At 41.6% G+C, this 12865-nt stretch overlaps 1 protein-coding gene across 2 annotated transcripts in view; it reads left to right on the top strand.

Moving 5' to 3' along the window:
* Positions 1–12865, top strand: part of RORA (RAR related orphan receptor A) — a 722772-nt gene that overhangs the window by 519612 nt on the left and 190295 nt on the right. The window lies entirely within an intron of this gene.

Genomic DNA, 12865 nt, shown 5'->3' with positions numbered 1-12865 from the left:
AGCTATCTTTAAAAATAAAAATACCAATTTTATTTTTAAATCACCTTGAATAGAAGGGAGATTGCTAAACCCAAGTTAACCTCTATATCTAAGAACCCTGCATCCTAAAATCGTTGTTTCTAAAACTGCTTTCTCAGCCTCAGAAATGGGAAAGTTAAACTATTCTGAATTGCCATGGAAGAAGTCACACAAGCTCTTCTTCTTGCTGTAGCATATGGTTAAGTGGGAATTTTTCTGTCGGTTCTTTGTTATCCCAGAGCCAATGTGAGATTAGCTTTACAAGTTGGGTTATAACCTTTACAGCTTCTGTGTCGGGGATCCGTTAACAAGATCATAAAGATCTTTCTAACAGATGAGGCCTACGTGCCCTGTGTTCAGCTGTGGTAATGGCCAAATTGATTTTATCAAAAGTGTTTAAGAGCGCCATTTTACCTTTTCTATTGATTGCCTGACCTCTGCTTTGGGTCCTGGGGTTGGTATGTGTTCTCCCCCCCCCCTTCTCTCTTTGTGTGTAGTTTGCTGGTTTCTCTCCACCCATGCAAAATTTTCCTTCCGTCCCCAGACCATTTCATCTAGCCTCTGCCTAACCATTTCTGTTCTCCTGTGTTCTCTATACATTTCCAGAGGACTAGGTTTTGAGGTCACAATCGATAGACTAGACACGTTGCTCTGGAGACCGTCCCCGGTCATTCATTTGACGAATGTTCTTGAGCTCCCACTATGTGCCAGGCACCATTGTCAGCATTCTAAAATACAGTGATAATCCGAGAACATGAAGTCCCTGACTCTTAAGGGTTGGCATTTTTGGAAAAACACACCATAGCTATTTAATAGAATGTCACAGGGAGAGAAATCCTGTCATGAAAAGTAAAGCAAAGTGGAGAATGGAGCAGGAACACCATTGTAAATAAAGTGAGGGGAGGGGAGTGAGCATTCTGCCTTAGAGATCTGAGTAGCTGTGAGGAAGGCCTGGGGAGATGTGGAGGAAAATTGAACCAGGCAAAGGGAATTCTAAACTGAAAGGACTCGAGGCCAGAGCAAGCTTAGATCTTTAGAGACAATCCTGCAAGGTCCATGTAGAAGATCAGGTGTGAGGGAAGGCAGAGAGAGGAGGACATGAGGTGGAGACCCAGGGAGGCTTGTGAAGGAGCTCATGAGCCACGGAAGGAAACTGAGCAGGGGCTGACACTATCTGATTAACAGTTCAAACAGTTCGCTTTGGCCTAAATGATGCTTTGAAATGATGCCAGTGAAACCTCCTTAGGTCTAGCTGAGATGTTCTGTACGATAACAGGGAGACTTAAACATACCAGGCCTTGGAGCTGACAGAGCTCAGTGCTGCTCTCCGCTCGGCCTCTAATTGGCTGGATGACTTGGAACTAGTCACCTAGTCCCTCTCGGGCCCAGTTTTCTGTCCTTTCCCAGGAAGAGATATAATTTCTTCTCTCTTCCAGATCTGACATTTGGTGATTAAGCTATAAACTAGAGTTATTTCTTAACCCTATGTATGTGTTAGGGTAAAGGCTAAAAACGGCTATAACAGAGACCCAAGAACACAGTGGCTTATGTGAAGTGGAAGTTTGCTTCTCTCTCTTGTGGTGTTTGAGCCGGTAGAAACTCCCAGGGAAGGAGACAGGCCTACAAGCTTACAGGGTCCTGTCTCCAAAGGTGCAGCCCTCATGGTTGGAGCTGGGACACAGGCTCATCCAAGTTCCAGTCCACGAGAAGAGAGACGATATCCCAGGCAAGCAATTTCCTTTTAAGTGACATGGAATTTACACATACCCCTTCCGCTCACATTCTTAGTGAGAACATAGTCTTATGGCTATACCCAGCCCCAAGGAATCCTGGGAATGTAGTCTCTAACTGGGCCACTGTGTGCCCACCAAAAAGGTGCCTGCTGTGGAAGAATGGGAGATACGGGGATATGGAGGGGAAACAAGAGAATTGCCACACCATATTTTTGAAAGATCCCAAGGTATTATCAAGATACCGTAAGCTCATAAAATTTCCTAAACCTTTGTATCAACTTCCTATGGCTGCTATAATGTGTCACAAATGAGTGGCTTAAAACAACAGAAATGTATTCTCTCACAGTTCCGGGTACTAAAAGTCCAAAATCAAGGTGTCAGCAGGGCCATGCTCCCTCAGAAGGCTCTAGAGAAGAAGTTCTAAAAGCCTGTCTCCTAACTTCTGGTAGTTGCTGGCCGTCCTTGGCTCCTTGGCCTACAGCTACATGACTCCAGTCTCTGCCTCTATCTTCACCAGACTTTCTCTTGTGTCTTCTGTGTCTCTCTGTCCACACCTCCCTCTCCTTTCTCTTATCGAGACAGCAGTCACTAGATTTAAGGCCTACCCTAATCCAGTAGGACATCATCTTGATTACATCAGTAAAGACCCAGTTTCCAAATAAAGTCACGTTCACAGGTACCCGGAGTTAGGACTTGAACATAACTTTTTGAGGGATATAACCCAAGCCATTACAACCTTCTTAAGACTAAAGGGAGGGAGGGAAAGAAAATATAGAAGAGAGGAGTTGTGCTAGTTGAAATCAAACAAATTATGACAGTGTGTCAATTTCAAAAGAAGCCATAGTTTGGGGGTACCTGCGTGGCTCAGTTGGTTAAGATCCGGCTTTTGATCTCAGCTCAGGGCTTGATCTCAGGCTTCACAGATCAGGCTTCACATTAGGCTGAGTTCAGGCTTCACATTAGGCTCCGGGCTGGGTGTGGAACCTGCTAAAAGAAAAAAAAAAAAGAAGAAGAAGAAGGCACCTCAGTGCCACAACCCAAGGACACAGAGACCTTTTTCCCTTCCATTTTTTGTGGAAGCATTCCATTGCACTGCTAAGATACATTGCTTAGGTAATGGAATTCAAAGACCCTTGACAGCTTTCAGCTTTATGCTGTCTATACCATTTGATGATCACAACAACCCCAATAAGAAAGTATCCTTACCTCTTAAATTTTTTTTAACATTTGTTTTTGAGAGAGAGAGAGAGAGGACAAGCAGGAAAGGGGCAGAGAGAGAGGGAGACACAGAATCTCAAGCAGGATCCAGGCTCTGAGCTGTCAGCACTGAGCCCGATGTGGGGCTCGAACCCATGAATCATGATCTGAGCAGAAGTTGGACTCAACCAACTAAGCCACCCAGGTGCCTCTTCCTTATCTCTATCCTACAGAAACTGAAACTGAGACTCGGGCTAAGTAACTTGCCCAAAGGGAAATGACTCCATGATGTTCACTTAGTGCTAGTGATGAAGTCAGGCTTGCATCCTGCGTCTTCCTGTCTCCAGAACCCTGCTCTTTACATTTCATGGCAGTAACACCCAGAGAATTCTCAGGGGACACTGACAGAGGGCTCACTCTTGCCTTGAGGGGTTTGTGATCTGAGCCAAACCAGAATGAATGCTTAACCAACTGACCCACCCAGGCGCCCCTTAGACTTTTATTTATACAGTTTTATCATAGATAATTAGAAGTAATCTGACCTCAGTACAGCTGTGTTTGAGAGACAAGGAAAGCCTACGGTCCCCCCTACTTCTCCGCCATCTCAACTCCTCTGTGCCTTAAGGAGGGCACTTGCTGGGATGAGCCCTGGGTATTATATGTAAGTGATGAATCACTTTCATTGGTTTCGGGGTTCTACTCCTGAAACCAATACTACACTGTATGTTAATTAACTTGAATTTAAACAATTTTTTTTTAAAAAAAGAAAGAACATGGGGCGCCTGGGTGGCGCAGTCGGTTAAGCGTCCGACTTCAGCCAGGTCACGATCTCGCGGTCCGTGAGTTCGAGCCCCGCGTCAGGCTCTGGGCCTGGAGCCTGTTTCCAATTCTGTGTCTCCCTCTCTCTCTGCCCCTCCCCCGTTCATGCTCTGTCTCTCTCTATCCCAAAAATAAATAAACGTTGAAAAAAAAAATTTTTTTAAAAAAATAAAAAAATTAAAAAAGAAAGAACATTTAGAAAGAGACAAAGAAAAAAAAATGAAAAATCACCCACAATCCCTCCACTCAGAGATAACCACTCTCATTTATTTTGTGCGTATTTTTTAGTCATTTTTCTATGCAGTTTTGTTTGATTTTTTTCTTCTTTCCCCAGAAATGTAATCATGCTGTAGTTGGTTTGAGTTTTTTGTTTCTCTAAAGACAGCTACAACATCTTTCTATGCAATTAAGTTTTCATTAGTTTAATGATGACAGAGTATTTCATTACATAGATATACTATGGTTTATTTAACTCATCCTCTATACTGTTGACTTTTGGGTGGTTCCTCCCTAACCTTTCACTGATGACACCAATGGTGCCACAAAAACGCTATGTACATCCATAATCACTTCCTAATGCCTACATTTCTGGTGGTCACATTACCAGATGGAAGAAGAAAAGATTTTTTTCCCCCTTCTTTAAGAGATGAGGAAACTAAGGTCAGAGAGATTAAGTATCTTGGCCAAATTCACATAGCTGTCAAGTGACTGAGCTAAGCCTGGAATCAAAGCTTCCTGACTCTAAATCTCATGTGGGAACACAGTTTATTAGTCTCATCTAATAATTACCTACTCGATAAATTCTGTACGTTGGAAAATGTACAGGAAATACCTTGGTGACTACTTTCTTTTCTTGAATTATCACCCAGCAGCAGCCAATCCAGACAAACTGCTTAAAATCCTGTCTTCACGGGAGCAGCTACAAAACATATTTAATTGGAGTTTTCATCTTTTTTCTTTCAAGATGATTAATGTGGACAATTTTAGGAATCCTTTACAGAGCCTTAGTAGCCTATCTGTACAAGGAATAATTGAAGCCACCTGTCCACTGAAAGTACATATCACTATTTATTTGGTATCCTGCTGGATCGTGTGACTTTTAGTGTTCATCCTGGTTCTGACAGTAGAGCTCAGCTCCTCACAATGTAGAACTGAAATCCCATTGTTTCCACTTCAGATTCCCTCTCCTTACTAGGTGATGGTAAGGTGATGGTGCCATGCTTGTGCCATCAGCAGCGGACTTTGGTTTTGGGGTGACAGCAGACTGGGTGCGATTTCTTCAGTCATTACTCACCTTGACCTGATATGCTGACTACGGTCCGTGCTCCACAGGATTTGCGGAGGTGGAGGTCAGATTTCGGTTGTCCACACAAGGGCATAATACGTGAACAGTGTCTATGGTGCCTGACTTGCTTTTGGGGCCGCAGCTCTATAATGTCCAAGTCACCCTCATCCAACCAGTTCTGGTAGCTTTGAGTTCGGGCGTTACACCTATCGCCACGTGTTTGACGGCATCTAGGCAAGTCCCCTACACGCACCTCAAGTCAGGACGTGTCCATATTAGTGGCAAAGATAAACAATTCACCAGATTTCAGAGGCACCCAAAGTAAAGCATTTCCTGGAAGAGCATGATAAGAGCTGTTGATTTTTACCTGAATTGAATTATTCACTTATGAAACTGCTCAATCCCAGAAGGCTAAGCTAGAAGTGTTTGATGCTTGTCAGCTCAGATCTCTGCTCAGAGCTCCAAGAGCAAATTGAAGTCAACGGAGTAATATTTAATGGGTAGCTCCGTTTTCAGTATGGACGCGATAAAAGGAAATCAATTTGAAAGAACAAGGCTTCTTACTTTTCTTAACTATCCTTTAGTGCTAATCATGCATCTGGCACCAGCAGGCCACAAGAGGAGAAACTACCCTCCTTGGGTATGGACTTGTCGTAACGCATTACCTAGTAATCTCTAAGGGACAAGATGGATGTTTCCCAACTAAGTTTAGTCTCATGTTTTCTTTCTAGGATAGTCTGATGGTGTCTTTATGTTGCTTTTGCTGAGGAACTGGGAATAAGGTTTTGTTCTTAGAATGGTTTTGTCATAGATAAAAGCAGGGTTTGAGAGAGGGTATAGCTCTTGCCTGCCTGCCCCAAATTAAAAGGTATTTCTGGGCACAAATATCAGGAAATATGACCCAGAGATGGAAGGCAATCACACACACACACATTTTTTTTTCAAAAAACAGAAAAAAAAATTCCTCGTATCAATGCCCATATCCATTTTTCACACTAAAATGGAAATTTTTTCGTGTAGCATAAAGCACCTTGATTGGTAAAAGAGCTGAATTATTATCACTGAAACAGCTCAACCTAGGCTCAAATCAACACAAAAGAAATCTCACATTAAAGTATTATTTATCTTCGTAATTAGTATTTCTAAATGATTTTTAAAGGCTTTTTATGCAATTACAAAATACTTGATTGTCGTAACATTGCTAATGCTTTGATGCCTTCCGAGTGTTGTCCTTGGTCCCTGCAACCCTGGCACATAATTTATTTCTCTTTTGAGTGAACTCTAAGCATTAGTGTCCATTAAGAATTTTTGAAACAAAGTCCAGAGATTACTTGGAGCACTTTCAGTAATATGTACTGATTATCATTAATAGCTCTTTTGTCCTAGACAAGGACATTGTTTTGTAACACCACTTTGTTTGGTGAGGCCACACTTGGGCTGTGTTCCTGATCTGCCTCCTGCATAGATCCTCTCCTTGGCTGTGTATGGAATAGAGCAAGCGCACAGGACAGCTCAGGATGGGGGGGCGGGGCGCAGGGGGCCAGCACAAACTGGGATGTTTTCTTTATGAAACAATTGTTAGCCATTCAAAAAAAAGAAAAGAAAAGAAAAAAGAAAAAGCAACCTACATGCTGGGGGCCATGTTTCTTAGCTACTGTTCATTCACTGCATATAAATGACTGTTTTAACTACGAGCTCCTTACAATGAGGAAGTCAAAAGGAAGTGCACGAGGGGAGCAAGCAGACCCAGCAGATTGCAACCTTTGCACTATGCTTGTTGATAATATGGCAGGAGGGAGGTTAAATGCTCAACATTGTATTTTGAAAGTTCTGCCTGAATGTTCAAACACTCATTTGCCAGATTATGTCTTCTTAATGACCTTGCCCTAATGGATATGCCTGTGTCCACCCAAGGGATATCTCTCTGTCCAATGCAAAGTGCGATTAGAAACATCATGAGTAGGAAAGAGGCATTATGCTACATGCCCTGCGTGAATTAGTTTACTGAAGCCTGATAATTTTTTCCAGCGCTGAGAATTTTGTCCCCATTTTATGGATAAGAAAACGGAGACTTAGAGAAGTTAGGTCATTTGCCTAAGACCTCACAGCTTGAATAATGGGCATCTTATTTAACTCATTCACCTTGTGAAGAGGGAGAATAAATCCTGTGAAAGCCTTCAGATTTGGAGTCCTCCTTTTCTGGAGATTAAACTAAGAGTTCATGTGTGGGTCTAGTGTAGACGCATGAGTTGGACAATTAAAGATTTTGGGTTTTGATGGGGGTTTTTTGTTTTGTTTTAATTCTTTTTAAGTTTATTTATTCATTTAGAGAGAGACAGAGACAGCACCAGTCGGGGACAGGCAGAGGGAGAGAGAGAATCCCAAGCAGGCTCCACACTGCCAGTACAGAGACCAACATGGGGCTCGATCCCACAAACTGTGAGATCATTACCTGAGCCGAAACCGAGAGTCAGATGCGCAACCGACTGAGCCACCCAGGTGCCCCTGAAGATTTTGTCAATTATCAAGTAGCACATCTCCTCCTTCCTCCCTCCCACACAAGCTCACTTGAAATATGGAAGCATTGACATATTTTAAAACAAAAAGAAAAAAAGAAAACTTGGCTGCATTTTATTTTCAGTAGTCTTTGTTGTGTTTGTTTTTGTTTTTAATTTTTTTAATGTTTATTTATTTTTGAGAGAGAGAAAGAGACAGTGTGAGCTGGTGAGGGGGAGAGAGAGAGAGAGACACAGAATCCAAAGCAGGCTTCAGTCTCCGAGCTGTCAGCACAGAGTCCGACACGGGGCTCGAACTCGCGAACCATGAGATCCTGACCTGAGCCAAAGTCCAACGCTTAACGGACTGAGCCACCCAGGCGCCCGGTTTTTGTTTTTTATGCTAACACAGAACTTATCCGTGTTGAAAATATCTGCATCTCATCAATTGTTATCCCATTATGCAAGAAAATAAGACACCCAAGCTGAATAATAGCAAAGTGGCAAAGGGACATCTCTGTAGTTAGGGACCTGTCTAGAATGCAGGGCCTCTGGAAATGTTAGTTTAATAATTGGCATGTCTGGGGAATAAGAAAGATGCCATTTCTTACCAAAAAAAAAAAAAAAAAAAAGTTAAAGTAAACTTGGTACCCAGACAATTGCCTAGAAACCAGGAGACAATAAGAAGTCCATCAAGGAAGTTAATTGGTCCAAGATTTGGCACTGATTGGAAATATCAGATTACATTCCTAAAGTGCTCTGCTCTGTGATAGCTATAACTCTGAAACTACTGATAACCGTGACAGTGATAAATTTGTGGTATTTTCATGACATTTGCTTTGCTTTACTTTGAAGCATGGTTGGCTAAATAGAGTCAGGCACTCTTGCTGTATTAGAAGCCCTACTTTGAGTAGAGTGTTTGTAGAGATTTTTCCTCTTAATTTCAAGGGTATTAATTGACAATTTAAAACTGATGTCATGTTGTTAAATTAAAAATTACTCTTAAAGCGTCACCTAGAAATGTTTCTCTTCTCTTCTCTGTGTGTGTGTGTGTGTGTGTGTGTGTGTGTGTATATATATATATATATATATATATATATATATATATATGATCTGGGTGAAATATAAGGAGTCTTGCAACTTTATCAAAAGGTACCATTTTTCTCTAGCCCAGATAATTTTAAAATATCACCCAAAAGAAGTGTAGCTTTTACTTATATAACCTTTTGTGGGTACTGCCTTCTTTCTTCTTTGGTTTTTAAAGGCAAAAAGAAAAAAGTTTCAGGGGGTTACCTTTGATTGTGAGCTACATTAGATTTTTGTACAGTGAGAAATAGATCTGGAAGCCTGTTGCTTAGAAAGAGGAGGCTTGGTTTGAGAGCTAGAAAGCAGGGCAAGGAGCCACGGATCGATGAACTAGACAGGAAATTAAGAAACCATGCAGTGCAACTATCTCATTCTACAGATGAGAAAACTAAGGCCCAGAGAGATGTTGAGTGACTCGCCCAAATCAACCAGTGAGTTCACTGTTGGCTCAGGGTAGTGACTCTCCCACAGCTCCGTGAAGTTTCAGTCTCTGTAGAGATCACTACTCTGCCCGGTGGCCTGTTTGCAGATCTCAGTGGAAGGATCTTGGTGTTCTTCCCAGTCACTTGGAAGCGAATCAAAACCTTCACAACAGCTGGACTCTGTGTGACACCCTTTGGTGGTGGCGATCAAAGTCCTCTGCCTGCACTAAACAGCAGCACACTTAGCACACTTGCCAATGAGCAAGTATCTTCCCTGGATTTCAGAGAGTGAAGAGTCCAGGGGATTTCAGGGTCTAGAATAGCACACACTTACTTTGAGGAACTCTCCTCCAACCAGTATGAATGTTCAAGTCAGAGCACTGGGTCTGAAAAAGAGTCCTAGGCCGTAAGTCAGTGTGAAACCTAGGGACATCAGGATAGCTAGGACATAGCTTTCAGTAGAACATTCTGATTCTGCTTTGTGAAAATAAGACCGTGTGTGCCCCACCCTTTTAACATTCTTATTATGCTTCCCAGTTTGGAAAGCTCTTTGACATCCTTATATCTTTTTTTTTTTTTTTTTTTTTTTTTTTTTTGGTAATGTTTATTTATTTTGAGAGACAGAGCACAAGTCGGGGAGGGGCAAAGAGGGAGGGAGACACAATCCGAAGCAGGCTCCAGGCTCTGAGCTGTCAGCACAGAGCCCGACGCGGGGCTTGAACCCATGAACCATGAGATCATGACCTGAGCCGAAGTCAGACACTCAACCGACTGAGCCACCCAGGCACCCTGACATTCTTATTTCCTTTCAGTTTTCACAGCAACCTTTTGAATATTATTATGATTATAGACAGTTGTAAATTCAGCCCAGAGAAGTTAGGTCACTTGGCCAAGGTCTCTCAGCCAAGAAGCAGAAAGTGGATGGGCTATGAATGCAAGCTCAGGTCAGCAAGACTCCAAATCTAGTTATCTTAAGAGCTGCCTTTAAAAAGTCAATTCTTTTCTACTCCGGGGTAGAATTAGAGCTGTTTGCCTACTAAATACTCATGAAATTTATCTTTGGAAAACCAGTTCTCCAACAATTCATTATTCAGAGCTGCTACTCCCACGGCTGCTGGTTACGTTAGGTTTGGATCTGCTTAAGGACAAAAATGGGCAATGTATGACTGCTGTGATCTCATTAAGGAGGCACTTTCTGTCAAGAAAGGCAGGAATCTTGCAACCTCTGGGGAAATGAGAAGAAAAAGGGAAGACCCACCTCACCCCCACTGAAGGGTGAAGAAAATGGCTGCTGGTCGAAAACCAGGGTATATGGGCCTCTCTGTTTGAGGACCTCCTTCACCCAAGCCCTGGTGGGGCTTCCTGGTTGAGAAAAGACTAAAGGACAGGGGCCCCATAGGTTTAAATCATTTACAGAGCTGACTGCTGAGTGGTATGGTCCTGGGTGTAAATCTTTTTTTGAATATTTACTCTTGAGAGGCACTGTCTGTACCAGGGTTTGTTTCTGGGTTTGTTTTTGTTTTTGTTTTTGTTTTTTTAGTTTTAACTTTTATTTATTTTATTTTTTATATGTATAATTTATTGTCAAATTGGTTTCCATATAACACCAAGTGGTCATCCCAACAGGTGCCCTCCTCAATGCCCATCACCCACTCCCCCTCTCCCCCACCCCCTATCAACCAACCTTCAGTTCTCTTCAGATCATATAAATCTTTTGCCTTGTACCAGGGTTTTTAAATATGAGCCGTGGATACATTTCCAGAAGGATATTAACTTCCCACAGAAAGCTTTTTATTGTGCTACTTAAACTTCCCTGAGCCTCATTTGACCCATCTGTGAAATGAAGATATTTTATGGTTTTGGTTTTGTTTTTTTTTACACTTCTGTGGAGTCAGTTGCTATGAAATACTAGAGCTTCTATAGAGAAAGGAGCTATACAAATTCGAGATGTTAGTGCGATCACCAATGTTATTTTTCAGGATAGGAGGAGGAGGGGAATGCCAGTAAACTTTCTCATCATTCCATTAAATTTATCTTTTGAGTGTTCACGTTGTTTTCATTTGTTTACTTTTTTTGGATAATAGAATTTTGTCTTCATAAAGGCTATTAAGTAAAAAAAAAAATTTAAATGATATGTATAGTCCAGTCTTGTAATTAGCAGTAATGCACTTTTTATTAAAATTTTGCAGGGCGCCTAGGTGGCTCATTCAGTTAAGCGTCCAATTCTTAATTTCAGCTCAGGTCATGATCTCACAGTCGTGAGATTGAGCCCCGACTCGGCCTCTGAGCTGAGCATGGAGCCTGCTTAAGATTCTCCCTGTCTGTCTGTCTGTCTGTCTCTCTGCCCCCTCTCCCTCCTTCACGTGTATGCATTCAACTGTCTCTCTCTCTCTCTCAAAAAAGAAAAAGAAAAACATTGCTTTCACAAGAGGGGTATGTTTTTAAGCCTTTCCCCATGAAAATGTACTATTAATTTATTGTTATGTTCTTCACTGTAGGTAAGAGATATAATTTGTGCTTTATTTGTATGGATTAGCGTTGCCAGATAAAATACAAGATGCCCAGTGAAATTTGAATTTCAAATATACAATGAAGGAGAATCCAAAATGCAAATTGAACTGGCATCCTGTGTTTTATCTATTAAATCTGGCAACTTGTCTGTAGGTATATCCCCCCAGTTCATTATATTGGTAGCGCTCAGTGGCAGCTAATCAAACTGAGGGCCCGAGTCGCTACTGATGCTGGGGTCACGCTTTCTCCTGGAGACAGGTGTGAGTAGTTTTAGCTCTGTGCCACCGCGATCCCAAAGATCAGGCGGCTTTCCTGGAAAGATTTTCAGAATCTATTATCAACGTAATCATCATGAAAATATTTGATGAGAGCACCGCATCACACTGTATAATAAATTTAAGTAGAAAAGTCAAAGCAGTGGTATTTTCATCAGGGCTTTGGATGTCAGGAGAAAATAGTTCCACACTCAGCGAATATAGATAGGTCTGTTTGGGGCTGTGTTAAATCCAATTGTGTGGAGGTTCTGAATAATCAGGAGTGACAGCATAAGCACTTTCTCTTCAAAGTGATTTTACAGAAAGCATTATTTCCTAAGGAAAGTACACATATAGCCCTCATAATGCTGAAAGAGCACTAATGTATCAATTTATTGGTGCTGGTGTCATGAGCTGGAGTTGCAAATTGTATTCAGATTTTCAACTTCACTCGCAGTTGCTGTTGGGGGAAGTTCCCTTCCCATGATAAAGCTTATTTCAAAAAAATTCTGGAACATTTTTGTAGTTCCCATGTGAGAGAGCCTTCAAGGCTCCTCACAGAAGGTTCTAACTTCACTTTGAGAAGCCAACTCAAACATGATGAAAAACAATGGTTTAGTTTTCCTCAATAAAAAGGGGGGGAAAAAAGAATTCGAGTTGGGCTATGTAATTTCAGCTTCCCTAAATAAGCCCTTTGGAAAGTTGTGGGGGGAGCAAGCGTGTGATTTTGGTCTTGGCACACAACTTTGGAACTAACTTTTTTTTTTTTTTTTTATGTCTACCATGGATTTTCATAACGGATTTCTTCCCTGTACGATTTGTTCCATAGCTAAGTAATGGGTCTGATGTGGATGCCAAATGTTTCAACAACTTTTACTTTCCAGAGGAGGGTTAAATAGTTCTCTTAATAACTTGAAAGAAAAAAAATGTCAAGGTTTACCACAGTTCTTAGTCACAGGCTAAACGTTTTCAAGAGTTGTATTACTTTGAGCTATTTAGTCTCAAGAATCTCCCCCAAGAAGAACAGTGTGTAAGGAGTTCAAAA

The sequence above is a fragment of the Puma concolor genome, chromosome B3 (assembly GCF_028749965.1).
Source record: "Puma concolor isolate L17-30 chromosome B3, mPumCon1.1.hap2, whole genome shotgun sequence".
In the NCBI taxonomy this organism is placed as follows: domain Eukaryota; kingdom Metazoa; phylum Chordata; class Mammalia; order Carnivora; family Felidae; genus Puma; species Puma concolor.
This window is presented reverse-complemented; position numbering and strand designations above follow the sequence as displayed.